Raw genomic sequence first — 19,348 nt, 5'->3', positions numbered from 1 at the left:
AAATTAATAAGAAAAAGTGTTTTCCCGAGATATTTTGGTGCAGTTGATTTTTGGTAAAAAAGGAAGGTTATACACTGCCTTTTTTTGAGCCCCGAAAAAAAATTGTCTCAGATCGACGCGGAAAAAAATTTTCTTCTCGAATGTGGCCTGTAGAATCCATAATTTCAAACAGTTCCTAGATTGGGCTACTAGTTCAAAAGTTACAGCCCTTTGAATTTTCTTTCGAAATTGGTTTTTAGTCTATAACTTTTGATTGAGAAGTCTGATCGAAAAAGTACGAATTCTTTTGGATTCTACGCACCTAAATTAATAAGAAAAAGTGTTTTCCCGAGAAATTTTGGTGGAGTCGATTTTTGGTAAAAAAAGGAAGGTTATACACTGCCTTTTTTTGAGCCTCGAAAAAAAAATTGTCTCAGATCGATTCGGAAAAAAAATGTTCTTATAGAATGTGGCCTGTAGAATCCATAATTTCAAACAGTTCCAAGACTGGGCTACTAGTTCAAAAGTTACAGCCCTTTGAATTTTCTTTCGAAATTGGTTTCTTGTCTATAACTTTTGATTGAGAAGTCTGATCGAAAAAGTACGAATTGATTTGGATTCTATGCACCAAAATTAATAAGAAAAAGTGTTTTCCCGAGAAATTTTGGTGTAGTCGATTTTTGGTAAAAATGGAAGGGTAAGTATTCAAATACTATGCGAAGTATTCAAATACCTTGCGAAGTATTCGAATACTAAATATTTGTGAAAGTATTTGAGTTACAAATACAAATACTGCTTCCATAAAAGTATTTAATTACAAAGTATTTGAATACTTTAAAGGATTTGAATACTAAAAAGTATTTGCAAAATCGAATACTGTCCAGCTCTGGTTGTAAATCAGTTTTAATGTACTCAACTACCCTCGTAAATTGATAGAATGTACTACACTTTAACATATTAATAAACCGAGTTTGTTTCATACCGAAATTAATTGTGAATTATTTCTGTATGCAGCTGTTTGGAATTTGGCTCATTAATAATACCAAAGCTAATGATACATTATTCTCTACTTTGAAATAAATCAATTTGGTTAGTGTTGTTCCAGCACTTTTCGAATAATGAAAATGGTGACAAATGCGTCTGTTATGCATGACCATAAATCTATTTGTATATTTATGCAGTTTTAGCCTTCTAAATGTTGACAGTTGCGTTAGAACATTTGTTTTACCCAAAATTGTCCTGAAACCTTCATTTTCATGCCTATACTTTCTGCCAGGTTTTAGTTTCCATGACAGAGGCATAGCAGACTACGTTTCCTGCCGCTTGTCACTTTACTGGCCGCACCTGTCACTTTACCGGCCGCACCGTAACTTTACCGGCCGCATTTTTGACTTCACAAATGTCTATAATGACTCCTGTCATCACTGACAGATTGACATTAATTAAAAGTTATATAAACCTCTCGCCAGGAAAGATTACCGGTCACAGAACACTTGATCCCGATCTACGATTTATGTTTTTCAAAAGATTGTAAGCGACTTCCGGGATAGTATCGTGTCAATGTTGAACAAAAAGACTTTTCGTTCAAAATTAGCACGATCCTATTCTGGAAGTCGCTCGCATCTTAAGAAAATCATGGATTGTAGATCGACACAAGGTGTGCTGTGACCGGCAATCTTTCCTGGCGAGAATTATATAAACATTGAAATATTGTATTAAAAGACGATTTCGGGTAAAATTGAATACAAAACTCGTTAGTAAAATGTCATTACCTGACTCGGAAATTAAAGTACTCGGGCCCTCTCACACTTCAATATTTTGAATTAAATGTGTCTATAAATAACGTATAATAGAGACTTTATCCGAAGCCGATATCTACAATTTTTAGTTACGTTATTTGTTTTACTCCGAAGAATTTGTTCATGCTACCTGCTTTACATTCTGAATGAGTTAGATTACATCTAATGCATTGCTGTTGAACAGAAATTTAGTTATTTGTACATCGTAATGTATAGTTTTCTTAAATTTAACGCCACGTTCATGTGTTTATACACCGATGATATAAGGATAATCCGTGGTCAATCAAAATTGTGCTTTTGCTAGTGTAAACTCATTCGAAATGCTACATTGGAAATTGGGGCATTTTCAAGTGCACCTTAAAAGCTTTCTTCGGAGCTGATACACGAATGGACACAATATTCATCACAAATTTTTCAGAGAAAAAATGAAGATAAAAGTATAATACAAGTTCCAACCCCACACACTCTAGCGCATTTAAGTTAACCAATGTAAAAGGCGGAATTGTACATAACATTGGGAACGAAATAGTGCTTCAATGCAAAAGGGTTCGTGAGGAGCAAATCAAAAAACCTCCGAATTTAAGCGTTATGTGTATGAAATCTAATTCAATATTGATATCAACAACTTCTTTCTGTTTGACTAAAACACATAAGCATTTATAAAATTGCACATGGGACCATTTATTTAATGTGCTCATATCCGAAACTGATTCCCTTCCTTGCGTCAATCCGTAGGAAACGTAACAAAAGAAGCAATGTTTCCTGGAAACGGTTTATACACTTTTATAATACCAGACGAAATGGCATTCAGTAAACGTAAAATAAATATCTACCCCTAACATGTATAGTGACATACGTATCTATATTAAATTCCTTAAGCTTATCGTCTGCCAAGTTTAGATCTACAAGACAAAATCTTAATTCAAAACGACATTATTTTCAAACTAAAATTGTGTTAGACCTAGAAGATTTATCCGTGTTGAGATATACCAACAACATAAATCTAAAGAGAATTTAAGTTGGTAAAGTTAATTTTATTTAAAATTTGAAATATTCTCAATTTGTTAAAAAAATCGGTCACTGTGCTCTATTATACCTACCCAAGTTTAAAAGTGAGCTGTATATCTAAAAAATTACAAAAATTGAATTTTCATGCGTAGAGAGATGGAAACGCGTGGCTCGAGGCGAGCATCAGGTAAAAATACGTTGGAATATTTTCTCAAACTTTGTAATTGGCATAATAAAATATTTAAACAGAAAAATGTCCTTTGTGAACAATCAATGTATGTTGACTTTATTTGAAATATCTGAATCCAAAGGATTGGAAATGAAGTATATCGCTCGATGTATCCCATGCAAAAGTATATTGTATAGTATAGCACCTACGCTGGTTATACGAGTATTACGAGTACCTAGTTATACCTACTACAAAGTTATACACCTCAATAAAATTGGCATAAAGCAATTTCTTTGCCACTTCTTGGTCAAGCAACCCGCCTTGTATATTTGGATACAGTTATTTTGTGCTATTTTACCGTGTTGTAGTAATTATTAATGATGGTCTCCCACGCATTCATGCAGGATAAATGAACTCTTTAATTTGTGTATTACGGCCTGATGTTTGAGATGCTTGATATATTCATATCTACCTTTATACATATACGAAAAAAATTCCATCAATATTCGGGGCTCTGACATGCGAAAACTCTTCTTAACCACCAATCTATTTGTTACAAAACTTCAAAAAACATATAAAACCCCGAAAAACGTCACCTTAAACTGAAATTTATTGAAATCGTAAAAAATTTTTTTTACTTTCTTTCGAAACCTTTGGCTGTTGAGTTTACAATAATTTATCAACTGTAATTTCTATAGCCCAAACTTTTATCCTTCACATTTCCCACATATAAAATTTGAAGAGGTCATCAGACAATGTAATATTGCTTTCCTAAAATATGTTTTTGAGCCCTTCAAACTTTATTATTGGGAACTACAAAGCATAAAGTATTTCTTATCCTTAATTTTTTTTAACGAACAACCAAACCACAAGTACCTAGTAACACTTTACCCAATAACATTTCCTGCACCAAACAAAAATGCACTTTGTAAGCATTTCTTGGGCAGATCTGATGAGACAAGTTTCTTCGCAGCGAAAACGTAATTACTACAAATTGCTTTATTCTTAGATAGCTACTGAATGTTCTGTTTAGCACTAATGCGATTACATGTTCAACCCCTCTTAATTTTGCAGATACATATGATTAGGGTTGTACAAATTGTAATTAAACTTGTAATGAAAGGTTGATATAAATTAGTGCTTTTCCAACGCATGTTGAATAATAAATATTTTTATTAAGGGATACTACTGAAATTACTCATCGATTTTACATAGGTACTCATTGGAACAAAATAAAAAAAAAGTAAGAGGGCTTAGTAGCAAAATTTAATCAGCAAGGTATACGTTTACGTTAAAAACAAATACATTTGCTCATTGATTTACGATTTTTGTTATTAGCAAACCCGTTAATCATAATAGGTCGAAAACACGCTGAAAAATTTATCTTTCGCTTAAACTGAATTGTATGCCCTCCAAAACTGGACACTTCATTGTTTAATTTTTCTAAATGGTTTCAATTTCGTAGTCATGCTGTCAACTTCTGATAAAGAAAAATTACACACCGCACAGTATTTCGCAATTTAATGACAGTAATTCCCGGCGATATATCGCAGAAGAAAATGGGACAGTTGATGAAATTTATTGTTATTTACCAAATTTTACAATTTAAAACGAATGGCAAACTAATTCTACAATCTTTACATACTAACACACTAATAAGACGTTGTTAATAGAAGGACAACATATGCAAAAGCGTGCGAAAATGTGTAACTCTTACCTCGAATAGTTCAAAGTTTAGAAAATGCGCTCTAAAAAGCGGAAAAGAAAACCGAAGTAAATAGTCAGGAAGGAGTTTCCTTTTACCCTTATCGCAGTCAAAGCACAACTATTGTGCCGAAAATGCGCTGAAACTGAGCTTTGCGAGCTTTCACGATCTCACTCGAGGAAAACTGATTTCCTTAAAACCATCATCGCAGCCCGAGAACGATCAATTTTATTTCCAAAAATTATTTATTTATTTTTGCAAGACCTTCGTACTCTTACTCTACTTACACGTTCATTTTTTACGATGTGAAATGCTATTTTGGATGTGCACATCCGTACTCAAACTGCTAACTTTTATTGGTGGAATTGAAGTATAATAGTTAGTGATCAAGCGCTTATAAAAACGCAGAATTTTCCATGAAAACGATATTTCCTACCACATTCAACGGGTTATTGAGTTGCACGTGTAATCTTATAGTTATTAGTTATTACTTTCCTTATCAGAATAATAATGTTACTCTGATTGTAACAGTTTTCAGTGTCATACAGGGTGTCAATGTTAAAACTTGCAGTCGGTCATATTTTCCAAACTAAAGAGGATATTGAAAATCGCGCAAAACCGTTTCGGGGGTATCGAGGGGGAACCTGAATGACGTTATGAGACGTTATGAGTGACAACCCCCCGGTTAACTAATCGCACCGATTAAAATCAAGTAACGATTAGTGTTTGTCTGTACGTCGTTCGTATATATAATAATAATAAAAAAACACATTAAGGAAATATAGGAATAGTATGTAATTCATACTTACCAAAATTGATGGCCACAACAGCCAACGCTAACAACCAAACAAAAAATTCCTGCAAATTTAGCAATTTAAGTAAGTGGCGTTGTTTATTGTGTAAGGGTTTGTTTGGCTTTGCGTTTGGGTTGAATACGAGTGGGTTGTGATAACGTGGTGTGTTTCTGCGAAGAAGGAGTTTTGTGTTTTTAACTGTGCTAAGACGTGTAACTTTATTGGGTGAGCCTGTCTTTGTAGTGCATGTTGCGTTACTTGTATTTATTGTGTTTCTTTGTTCTTGAGGTTGTATTTGTGCGGTTGCTTGGGTTAAAGGTGGAGATCTTACAGTATGTTGTGTGTCATGTTGTCACAAGTGCTGTTTAGGTTTTTGCGCTTGGGTTGAATACTAATGGGGTTGTGATAATGTGGTTTGCTTCAGAGGTCGAAGGACAAACTTAAATACTCTAATGGGCAGCGACAGCTCAAGTTTTTTTAACCTACACTTGATGAGGGAAAAAATTATGTTGATGTGTTTCTTGTTTAATTACCTTCACAATAAGCGGAAACGGCAGAGGTTACAATTTAAAAATTTTGGGGTTATCGCCCGTTAAGAAACTATGAAAGTTTTAAATCACATAAAATATTGTTTTTATGACCCTTCATTCATTCTGAAATTTTTAGATTTTTTTCTTCGCCCGTTTGAAACTTGTAGCTCCGTACTGTACATGATTATTAAATAGTATTACATCCTCATTACTGGTTTTTTTTTACTTACATATATATACAAATAAAATTATTCTTGTACTCTTATGCACAATATTTTAAATCTAACATCAGGGGCCCTGGCCACTTAAATTGCCCCGGGCACCGCTCTAGGTTTCGACGTAACTGGTTTACCCTGCGGTATTAACATTATGTTTTAAACTTAGGAACTTTGCGTAAATTTAACCACCGCACAAGATGTCCATGCTAAGACACGAAAAATAAGCACCCAGGATATTGTTAGTACGATGATGTGAATCTTTGGGATAATGAACCATTAATAATTATTATTGCAAATCTATTTCACATTTAAGGGTGTTTGTTAATCTTGTTTCCGATCTCCAACACTTTAATTCCACAAGCTTAGAATCGAAACACCGTGGTGCGTAAACCTCTCCTAATGTATCTTAAAAGCATTGCTTGGATTCCTGTTGATAAACAAGGAAAATTATCGATACCGCATTAGTCGAACAGAAATACGTATTATTTTGAAAAGTTGCGTATAAACTTGTACTTAACATTATACCTACCTACCAAAAACTACATCACGTTAATCGCTGTATTCCGTATAACGTAATTACCTACTCTAATAATTTGTCTCATTTCCATTTCTTAGGTGTTTTCCCCTTTTAAATCAATATTTCACTAAGCCTTAATTGAATACAAAGATAATTGAGTTCTGAAAGTTTCTAACTTTTAAAGGTATTAAACTTGTTTATAAAGGCTTTAAACGTCTATCCCTTATCTAATTTTTTTCATCATTAAGTTCTCCACTACAAGGGCGTGTATACCTCTGCTTATATATTTGAAAAAGTACCTACCTGATGAGGTGCTTAAATACATGAGATCCGCTCATCTGCACTCCAACTTCTTGTTTACACGAGAAAAATTGTAGGAATTTTAAGCATATAGGATGACAAAGTCATTTACATTCAGAAAAACATGAAACCTTATCGAACTTGATACGAACCCATCGAGAAACTATAGTGAGCGTAAGCAATTTAAATTTTAATCATAATTGAAAATTGGAAAATAAGAACAAATTAATAATGCTATCAACCCTCTTTTCAATTACCCTTTACATTATAGAAAATTTGAATTGCAAATACGTGGGTTAACAGTTTTAGGGATGTTGTTATAGTAACGCATTTTCCTTATAAATACATGAAAATTAAAGTCATATCCATGGATATGGAAAAATATTGAACAGAGTTTTAGTTGTTTTAAGTCTTCCTAACTAAACTCACATTAGGGCAACGCAAATATAGCTCTGGCTAGATATAAATCCCTGGGTTATACGGCGTTTGATGAATAAAAGATTTATCAAGGGTTTTACCTTTCGATCAGGATCGGTGTAGTAAGATTGAATGTAGTTTGATTAATGATAGTTTTAATATTACGGCTGCTGCCAACATGAAACGCTATTGAATGCAATGGGGGTTGTAACAAAATTACTTATTCTAGCGGAATGTGATGTTTGGCGCACTACAATTTTCTAATTCGATATATTACAACGTTAAGACGAGTTATGGTGGGCTAAATAGAATAGATATAAATAAAAAAATATTAAACTTTATTATATAACTGAAATAAACTCTTTATATAATAAATGAACTTTAGGTGCTAAAAGAAAATTAATTATACTTTTCTTAAGTAAAAATAATAATAATAAATCGTATCCAACCCAAACGCAAAAACCTAAACAGCATTACTGACTCACATGACACACGACATACTGTAATATCTCCAGCCCCACCTTTAACCCAAGCAACCACACAAATTCAACTTACTGAACAAAAACTTCGATAAAATGGTGATAACGAAGTCTCTGTGACAGCAAAAATATCATAACTGTTTCCCAAATGTGTTCCAAAGTCAAGGAATTGGTTTGTCAAGGAACGCACATTTAAATGACCTAATTTAAGGTTTAAGTCAAAATTAGCCATGTCAAGAGAGGAGAATTAATAGCAAAGAATGGTATATAGATTTATTAAATTAAGAAAGCAGATTATAGTTGAGTTAGATAAACTTAAAGCAGCTACAACGAAAAACTAAAAATGTAAGTAACTAAAAATGAAATTCATGTCAAAGGTACAGAAATAAATGCAATTATTATAGAATTTAATAATACTCAAATCTCGAATATATACCTACGGTATACATTGTTTAAATAAACTACTATTTTTAAAGATCAATATTTCCTTTTAAATTAACACTTAGAAAGATTCGGTATCCTAACAGACTTTAAACCAAAATTCTAAATAGAGGTAGTTTTTGACAAGCTGTTGACGAAAAATCACATGACGTTACCGAATAGATTATGATAATGAACAATTTATCGCAACTGGAAAGTTTCCACTTTACCCTTACGAATTTTAATTAATAACCCGTCGGTTATGTATCCGTACAGAACAGACAAAGTAATTCAGCTGTAACTCTCCAACATTGACATTATTGGATTGCAATTCTGTTTTCAACAGCTGAACCAATACGATTAGTGCTTGAAATTCATTTTGAGCCATCAGAGTAAATGAACTTGCCCTTTTCACGTTTACGACAAACCTACTTCTGTTAATCAATTTTATTTCCCATTCGTAACATTTCAATTGATAAAAAACCGATTAGGTTTAGAGATAACACTAAATTCCTTTTCTATTTTTTATGTTAAATTTTTGACGCTCATTTCAAACGAAACGAGCACTTTTGAACTCTTCCAAAAGATAAACAGGGAACAAAATATAAATGCCACAAATAGTGAGAATAGACAAATGAAACTATTGTAAAAATATACAAGGACATGGTTGTGGTTGGTGTTGCCATCCATACTAATGGTCAAATTTTATCCATGTACTTAAGTATACGAAAATCAATAAATTACATTGAATAATGAATACTGCACCGTGGAGTACACGAATAAAGAGCACCGGTTGTTAATTTGGTGGTAAATAGGAAAAGAGTGACTCTGGCGCCAAGTCTCCATGAGTATATCGATTATGCGGAGTGCATTGTCCCTTGGGTATCAGCGACCTCATCTACTTTCTACGTACTTTAACAATGAATTACCAGTGCTTATGCGATGCACCTCCAAAACTATGTCATAAGTGCTGCATTGCCGTTTTTGCTCTGCGCATTTAGAAATCGTCTCAACGCTGAGTTTGTGTAAAAATGTAAACCCTTACGCTCTCTTATCCTATTCTTATATCCTATATCATTGAATAAAAAATTACCTATATATAATTCCTAACCCCTTGAGTATTTGATTAATTGCAGCGTGGCTAATTTATATCTATCGTTTAATATCAAGTCAATTTGTAAATCTAAAGTTACAATTTAGTCATCTTTTTGTCAAATACATATTAAGCAAAAAGTACGATCTTGAAGTAAGCGCCCACTGAGGCGGAGCGGATGCGTCGGACGCAACGGATTAGCCATAAAATACTATTACTTCCATTGTACTTAATGCAAGTGCGCGTTAGTAAACGCCTCTTCATATAATATCATTTAAAGAATTTGTCTCCGGCGAGTCCGCGCGTCTGCCCCGTTTCAATGAACGCTTACCTTTATCTCCTTTTAAGTTTTAACTGCCGAGTATATTTAATCTGGACTCTGGTGGCATCAGCATTATCCCCCAAACAAGGGTATAATGTGAAATACTTGTAACAAATATAGGAAACAAGCTTCTGGGTTACTGAACATTTAATCTATTCTTCCTTGGGTGATAAAGAAATTACTGAAGAGGGATAAGGATGACTATTAAAGTTGGGGTGACGCTTGACGCGGTTGGGTATGACGGTGGATGGTTCTAAGATTGACGATGTCTGTTGATGGAGTGATTCGTGATTGAGAATGAATTCATTTCATCAATGAATGTGCTTGGTCTCGCGACCGCGTATTCAGTAGCGTTGGGTGTCATTTTGTTCTGGATTTGACCGTCCTCTTTGTGGGTTAATATAATATATGTATATTATAACAGTTTTCAACAAAACACACACGGATTAAACATACAAGTATCAAACAAACACTTATCACACAACGAGTCACACAAGACCTACAAAAAATATTCAGTATACTTAAAACAAAAAAAAACACGATAGAAATACAATGAAAGCTGTTAACACTTTCCACACCACAGTACTTAGTACTTACATACTCTTTGGGAATTATTTATTTATTTTTTATTTATTTATTTATTATTTCTCTCTTGTTCTGGGCCCTCAACAGGCTTGCGCCCAATTACAGAATGACCCGCAAATACTATTTTTTAGAGGTGCCCCTGCAGATTGACAATGGACAAACAGAGATTTACAACAAATACAGAGAAACACATTCACACTATTAACAAAACACGTCCTACAAGGAGGTAGAGCATTTACACACATTAAAACTATTGTACTAAACACAAATACATAATTTACGGCAATACTTTTATAACAAATCAAACACTTAGTCCTACACAAAACAGTACCAATGGCACAACTAACATACAGATATGGAACTAAAAGCCTTTACATGGACGATTTCTATAAGGAGCTAACCAAGATTGTGTTGATTCTACAGCTACACACACACACACACACTTGGTTGTCTGAATGTAGGGAATATTTTCTCACAGAGCTATTTTCATTGTTACAGCCGGCACGAAGTTTGTGTTAAAGTAAGAGAACTGTTTGTTTTAAATTATAGTTTTCAGTTTTTATTAGTTCAACTTTTGCTAAATGGTATATTACGTGTTTACATAAATTATAGCCTACCATCGATTACCTATTATGAGTCTTAATGCAAACGAAATAGCTTTAATTCATTTACCATTTAAAGTGTGTAATAATTCCTCGAGCCTAGAAATCTTTAGCATTTTAAGCGGAATCTAAAGCCTTTTTGCACGGTCTTCGGTATGTAAATTTTCCGTTTCTTCTTCGACGGTTACGCTTACTTTATGTATTACTTTTAATGTGCCCTAATCTTATTCACTATAACTTACCCTTTATTTATACATTTTGGTATTTTCAAATTTGCAATTTAAATTGCTTAAATTCGAATTTAGGAAAATTTTTGTCATTTCAGAACTGACGCAATTTGGTAAAGTACACCTGCAGCTATCGTGTAATAGAGGGCTAATTCAAAATAGTTATTTCTTTGGAGTTCTGTTGGTAATGAGATGTTCGCCAAAACGATGCCAATTATACCTTAGTTTATATCGAATCTCATTAGCAAAGTGTTTATACAGTAAATTTTGACTTTATATCAATTTCCTTTGTTACATCGTATACACACAATTATTAGGTAAACATAGTTTTGAAGCAGTAACGACAAGGATGAAAATGATTGTAATTAATGTTTAACATCAAATATGACACGTGCCTTAAAAAAGCACGCGAGCTCTTATACATCAAAGCATCGGAAATATCGAAATGCTGTGCCTTGTAAACAACCTATAATTACAAGCTGCCTCCGCAGAATTTATTTTTGCTCCTTGAAATAATACATTTGTCTTCTTCATTGTTAGTAATGTTACCTTTCAATTAAAAGAATTAATGAACCGTTTACTTTTCCATTCGCTTCACATTGTGTTGCGAAGGGAATAACTAACGAATGAGAATGAATATTTGCGTTATTTCCTGTAACACCTTATCGAAATGAGATCATCAGGCAGTAAGTAGGTACCTATGCCAAAATTGTTATTTCATCCCCAATTTCATCCACCTTCTGATATACCAGAACTAAGAGATTCATAATTAACGATTCGAATGATTGCATATAGCATGGACTGCTTTATTTTAACCTTTTGGTTCATATAGATTTCGTAGAAAATTACGATAAAGAATTGCTTACTAATACAAAATTGCTGGATACAACGGTTTTTCAAGTGATTAATTGTGAATTAGGAAACAAAGATTAAGAAAGAGATTAAAATGTAACACGTTAGGAAATTGGTGAAGTATTCTAAAAGACCGGAATTGTATAATGAAAAGTTACCGTTAATTCAAAGACCACGCAGTACCTATAAAGAAAGTATTGGAGTTAACAGTGTACTCTGCTTTACAGGGACAAATGTCCATAGAAGACATACGGAAAATATGGAATTATGTGAAAAAGAACTACAAGCAGCAACATGTTCAATTGTGGAAGTATTTATGTAGTGGTATTAGTTAGGAAGAAGCTGCAGTCATAATCGGAAAACCATTATCCGGTACTTACCTTCATAGATGATCCGACCGATATCAGGTAAGGGAACCAAAAAGTTTGCAATTTTATGTATTGCATTTAATTACCCATAAACTAAATCAAATGTTTCAAGAATAACTGCTAATGATGAAGAATGCTGTTCTGGTACTACAAGTGCAAGTATACTTCTGCAACTTTAGTACTGGAAATACTAAAAGTAGGATATCTAAACTGCTGAACATATTAATATACTCTTTATTGTATTTACACGAATAGAACATAGTATTTTTAATTATAAGAAGACGATAAAGTGCCTACCAGAATTTAGACAATATCGATAGGTTAGTGATGGAACATTTAGATAAAGCAAGTACGCTCGATTCTTCTGACCATTTCTGTGGCATGTAGGGCATAGAAATGAAAACACTTGATAGAAAAACAAGGCAAAAATTTCAGATTGAAGTTATGAAAAATTTACCAGCTCAAGAGCGATAATATGTAAATGTAGTCATGTTACTACCTAATCACATGTAACTTTACATTCATCTGTGAAGGTCCACGGCGCCTTGCTTCTGTAACGGAGTGTGGATGGCGAATCCAGGATAATGCAATCAAGCCAGTTTTGATGTCACTTGAATCCTCATGCGTGCGTCCTCTTCGTGTCTTGGGGCTGCAAGAGAGGCTGCAAAACCGACCGACACTTGACAAAAATTGAGAGCCAATCACTCGGAGCTGTGGTTGTAGGGGAAATTGCTACAACAGCGAAAGTAACTTTATTTTACCTGAAAGTGATAGGGAGGAAGTCACAATGTTTAACTGTAACGTTTTCATTCGTTAAATCTTTTGATAGTTTGCATAATAACAGAGTTAGGTTTTAATTAAGAAAACTTAGGACGTATGTTTTTATATAAAGAAATTAGACAATTTTTTAAACTGAATATAGTTTCATTTTCTTTTCGCAAAATATATTTGGTTTAAAAAATCTTTTAAATTCTTTGCATCAACTAAATAATGGAGTCCTACATTACATTTATGTTTTCATATAGTTTATTATTTACGTACCCAATGCCCTGAAATTACGCCGCCAAACCAACTTCTACCTCTTGGTTCCATAGTTCACATCCGCAGTTAAGTCCTTCAGGTGTGTAACATCCGGATTGGTAGTCGCAATTCGCATATTATTGCTCCGGACCCCCGAAATAGGGAATGGAGTGGCCAGTGTAGACGAAAAATTACGAATTTTGCATTTTTGTTGGCATTTAGGTACATAACATGAGCACAAAGGTGTGTCTACGGTGTCGTCGTGCGTGTACTATATAGATGTGATTCCACTCGTAAAGTACCAAAACTTAATTAATAAAGTAACTATAGTCGGAATGAATTAGCTTGTTACTAAGTTTAGTGATTTACAAAAACAAATACCTACATCCTAATGAATAATGCTGAGGGATTCCATTAAAAACCCATACACACATTCCCTTGTAATTGGTATAAATAGAATAAGGTTTGTACGTGACAACTTCGCTATCGACAGTTATTTTATGGTTCCTTGGTGTTTTTGTTTCAGTGTTTATTACTTCAACTACCTTATGTGAGTTATTATGAGACCCAGTGTGTTCAATTTCAAGAGGTAATAGGTTGTAATACAAAGGTACTCGTTGACATCTAAACACAGAGATACAATAATATTATATTTTATAAATCTTCGTAAATTACTTTGGTATATTTACCCGAAAATGTGTAATCCTATTAAGTAGTGATTCGGTCCACTCTGTATGTAAAAATCCACAGGCTAACTTAATTGCGGAATTATTAATGTTCCAAGTTCTATCTGCCTTACTGCCAGCCGCTTGGGAGAAATTAGCTTCAGTTAGCCAAGTTCATAATAAACAAGCAATGCGTGCCTCACCGATTTCCGAACCTTTCCCTACAAATTTGAATCTATCAAAACCAGACCCGTTTAATTTATTAGATCTAAAGCGTTCAAAGGATCTACCCCAAGTTTTATATTCGAGAAGGTCTTCACTAAATTGATGACCAATATTCGCCTTATTAAATGAATAAGCTTACGAATCTTTCAATTCAAGACATCTTACAATACATTATTCATAAACAATTTCGATTAATAATAATAAACAAAAAACAGTAAATCTGTAACACATTTAAACTTACAATATGAAATTGTTTTTAGTCTTTGTTGGTATCCGACCAGGGCGAAGGATAAATAAAATATAAAAGAGTAAGTTTATTTATTTTTCCGTAAACAAAAAATAATTTTGCTTCCCAAATGTTTATCTTTCAGGATGTTCTTAAAAAAATAGAACCGCCAGTTCCATCTCAAATTGTTTCAACTTCAAATCGATCATACATACATATATTTTGTCTTTATTATACGAGTATGGTTAGAAGCAATGGGTTGACAGTCTTATTACTCGTATTATAGTTTATATACGTAGTTTATTATAAAGCTTCAACGCGACAAACCGAGAAGCTTTTGCTGAAACGAGGGTGTATGTATTTGCGATTCTTATTATGATATAGTTACTATGATTTTTTATCATAATTTTACATGTCTCTTTTATAGAGAACAAAACAAAAGTTATCCGGTTGCGTGTATATAGCATGAAATGGGAAGTAATTGAAACGTAGCCAAAAGAAAAGTTCGCCATACTTGAACTCGGATGAAAATGCTGTAGAGGACATGCTAAACCTTTATTATCTGCGTTCGATGATCCTCCACCGATAGGAAAAGGTTAATTATATTGGATCATAATTGAATATTTTTAAAAGGTTTCCTCGTGAGAGCGCACTTTATTATTTACTGAACACGTTTTGTTTTATCGACTTAGCTTGAAATTTGTGCTGACAAGCATGTTCTAATATGACAACGTCGTATATGCCATCAAATATGCGTTGAAGTTTGATTAAACTTGGAAGAGTACCTGTAGTGAATCAAACAACTTTCTAAGGCAATTTTAGGAAAAAATGTTACGTACTGGACTGTCCAGTGGTCTTCCCTTTGTCTAACTCAAGAACGGAACGAAAACGTAAACCTTCCGCTTCACAGTTCAAAAATCAGTGTTTTTAAATATCAGTCGATTGGGCAACGCATCACGCTGATTTAATTAGAAAAAATCCTGTCATTTTGGTTGACCAAACCAAAGGTAGCTATTTATTTATCAAGTGTGTCATAAGCATAACTCATATAAGGTTTTTATTTTATAGCAGATATTAAACTGATATTTTAATAGGTTTAAATGAGTAGGCTAACTATTTAACAGAAAGAATAGAGAGAGTGGTCACTTGAACGGCAAGTAAAGTGAAACAAATGATTATGACATCTGTTAGTCTTATTACAAATGAGAGCACAAAATAAAATGAAGTTCAGAACAGAGTATGATATTGTTTCCATGGAAAGGATGGGAGAATATAAACTTGCTATTTTTGACGTCCAAAATCAAATTCAGAATTTTTCTTCTTCTGCTGTAAAATAAAGTTTTGTGTTATACACGACGAGAAAGGGAAGTAACAATCTTTGGTGACGAGTACATTAATGTTCGATACAATATATATCTGTGTCTGAAGTATTTCCAGAGGATAAAATTTACTAGTAATTTAACTCAGTTTGGAATATCGGATAAAAGTTTTTCATCGAATGTGAACGTAACTTGATTGAATTAAATGTACCCCTGTTGCGTTTGTAATTAAATCTCCTTTATACAATCGTTTGCGATGTTCTGGCTACAAATTATTTCCTGCTGAAATTATTGCGTGTCAGAAGCAACGTAGGTAGCGAGCAATCGAATAAAATTCCATAACGTACAAATTGTGGAGTAAGAGCTTAGAGATTGGTTATCGAATTTCTTAAATAAGACTACACCACTGCATACAGCGACTGCTACCATAGTGTAAGAATAATGCTACATATGATGAAAATAAAAAAATGGTATTTATATCTTCGAATACTAAATTGATAGTTATTTTCTATACAAAATAACCATAAGGTGAAGGATGCTTCCGCCACGAATGAACGAACGCCTTTCATGAGAGACTAAAATTCCCCTTTCTCCTTTTATGATACGTTATTTACTTCTATAGCGGAATTAAAACGAAAACCTAAAGCCGCAGTATACTAGCATCATGGTCTGTTTCATCTCCAATGTGAGAATTGTTAAGAAAATGTCTAGAGACTGGAAGAAAGATATTTCCCATTTAAACAATTACTTACACCGACGAAAACAATAATTATAGTTACTTTTAAGCGTTGAGTGAAAAATTATGTTATTCAATGCTTTAAGTTAAATCTGCATTGGGATTGACAGCGTAGAAAGGGGGGAGAGGGGGCAAATTAAATTTTAGAGCATGTCATAAATACATTTATACTTGTTTTCGGAAATAAAGTAATCTTTCTAACTAAATCCATTAAGGATCGTCGTATATATACAGTTTTGTATAATCGTTTGTATGTCATTATTCCGATTCTCGTTGGATTCTTCCGATTATTTGGATCCTTCCGATCCTTTCGTTATTTCAATACTGCACATTGTTTGGGTCTTTTGATCCTTCAGTATTATCAAAAGTTCTTAGGATTCTCTTGCTCCTTTGGACTTTCCAGATCTTTCCGATCCTTCTAAAGACGTTCGCTTTTTCAGTTTCTTCAGGATTTTTCTAAATTTTTGGTTATAAGCCCTTCGATTATTCGAATGCTTTACAATCGTCATATCCATCGAATTCTCTACATTTTTCTGATCCTTCGGTTTCCTCACATTGTTCGGTTGTTTCTTAAGACTTTTCAAATTCGTCCACTAAGAAAAATAATTCAACGTTAGTTGTGGTTGTGGCAAACTATTATAATCTCAACTTCAAATATCTTCCATGCTTCAAAATTAATTTACTGGCAATATTCTGAATTTCCAAAGAATTCCACGGCACTTGCAGTAAATTAAAGTAAAAAAGCTATCATTTATTTATTTATAGTTAGTTACTTACCAACCCAGTAGTAGTTTGTGTCGTAACGTAACTAAGAATATATACTTTAAAAAATTTAGTTAGATGTACTATGGATACCACTGCCCACAACTTTTTCCTCCACATTTTCTCTGCACTCAAAAATAAGATACTTTGTTTGTAATATATTTTTTGCGCGATCGGTCATTTCTGACTATTTACCATGTGTGTTTCCATGACAGTACGTAGCATTTACCAGTTGCTATGATTACGACGACGCCAAAATTACTTACCGATCTAAAAACAGAACAGCAAAAATACTTACCGACGCCTTTTTGAAAATCAACAGTCTTACATTACATTTAATCTTTAATTATTGTTAGGTACATTAAACGTACAATTTGTGCTGGTTGTTTCCTATAGAAAGACGCTCCTAAAGTCATAAAGGAAGTGCAAAGCTAGCAAACTACATCAGACACATGCACAATTTGATGAAATTATTAATTTCAATTTTGACAAATAAACTGGTTACCTAGTGATGTACACCATACCACTTCGATCATTTCGATTTATTCTGCTCGTTAATTTCTTATGCATATTTATATTGGTTACATCATTTTAACTTCGATCGCGCAAAAAATGTTATAAGCACGTCGAACGTTAAGGGTTACCGTTCTCAGACAATAATTGGAGTCGTCGCTTCGCTCCTCCTCCAAACAATTGTCTTCGAACGGTAAAAATCCCTTACCGTTCTCCATACTTAATATACTATTTTTAAATAGAATGTATGGATACATATCAAATTGACAGGAAATTTCTCGGGTAATTTGATTACAAAGAAAATGTGTCTTCTAGGTTTTCGCAAAGCAAATCGAAATTTCATAAAAGCTCTAAGTGTTTGTAAATATTTATGCACTATATTAATTTTTCATTAAAATGAGAAGAAAGCCTGCACATTGTTTGGAATTAATTATGAGGTTATATATTAGTGTACAGGTTTTCTTACACTGAAATAACGCGTAATTTAAATTTTAAACAATTTCGTCTGCAGTTGACAGGATAACGTAATACGTTAGTGGGGAATCGACAATTTCACATTGTAGAGTTTAAGGTTGTTAATTATTAAGCATGCAAATATGTCCTGGGCCGTATAGTTTAGATCGCTAAGTAATGGAAAAACAAATTATGAAATGTTTTCATGTAGATACCTGGCCTACATCGACGAGATATTGAAAAATGCACTTGAATGTATTTGCATAAATAACGTCGAAAACCTTACGTTTAAATAGGTACATTGGTCATTATTTACACATATCCAAATAAATGTAACTAATAATACTGTAACGTAAATTTAATTACGTGGTTTTACTTATTTACAATCAACTGACAATAAATTTATAACCGTGTTAAAATGGATTAATTTATAACAGTAATTATTATTTATCACTTAACTAACTTTATAACATAACACAAGAGCGTCGAAGTTGGAATTGAATTCGAAACACAATTCGATTTGCTTATATGGCACACGCACCATCCTTTCTAGAATGGTCTTGAGTGCTCAAGCACGCTTCAGAATGTTCTAGAATAAACACGATATTTCAATGAAAGATTGTGTCACGTCCTCCTTCGTTCTTTATCACCGATGACTAATTTTTCTTGGCGCCTAGATTTGTATTGGGATTTCTGGAATATTCGGTACAATACCCTACACACGGTACACATTCAAGTAATGCTAATTTGTAGTGAAGATTGGAGAACAGCAGACCGTCGAAATTTATTTATACAAAGAGCTCAATTTAAGAAACATTCCTACTTACCTCCCTAAACACTAAAAAAATAGGTATAAGATAAGTTAATGTAGCGGAAACTGAAGTCGAACAGTTGCTAAGAGGTTTTTGCTCATTTCGTTAACTGCTTAAAATTTAAACAACTTGAATAAGTCATTATGAATATTAAAGCATCTATATTGAAAATCTCGAGATCTTAACTTCTACTAATATGCTGTGTATTGTATAAAGTGAATTAATTTTATATT

General features: G+C 33.3%; 1 protein-coding gene and 1 long non-coding RNA gene across 3 annotated transcripts in view; both read right to left on the bottom strand.

Moving 5' to 3' along the window:
- LOC116173592 (GTP-binding protein Di-Ras1) overlaps positions 1 to 4,771 on the bottom strand; it is a 47,940-nt gene extending 43,169 nt beyond the window's left edge. The window contains exon 1 of one of the 2 annotated variants that reach the window (XM_031491207.1): positions 4,673 to 4,771. The gene's annotated coding sequence lies outside the window, so the exon portion shown is untranslated. The remainder of the gene's footprint in view (positions 1 to 4,672) is intronic. The other variant, XM_031491209.1, reaches the window with a different exon arrangement.
- Positions 4,772 to 12,636: 7,865 nt separating this feature from the next.
- Positions 12,637 to 14,350, bottom strand: LOC116173599. The gene is made up of 3 exons (XR_004145961.1): positions 14,094 to 14,350; positions 13,426 to 14,028; positions 12,637 to 13,116 (listed from the first exon to the last, which is right to left on the bottom strand). It is a non-coding gene; the product is annotated as an uncharacterized LOC116173599 (long non-coding RNA).
- Positions 14,351 to 19,348: the final 4,998 nt, after the last annotated feature.

This window comes from Photinus pyralis, unplaced genomic scaffold (genome assembly GCF_008802855.1).
Source record: "Photinus pyralis isolate 1611_PpyrPB1 unplaced genomic scaffold, Ppyr1.3 Ppyr1.4_LG6, whole genome shotgun sequence".
In the NCBI taxonomy this organism is placed as follows: Eukaryota; Metazoa; Arthropoda; class Insecta; order Coleoptera; family Lampyridae; genus Photinus; species Photinus pyralis.
The sequence above is the reverse complement of the archived record's forward strand: the minus strand, read 5'-3'. Positions and strand labels throughout refer to the sequence as shown.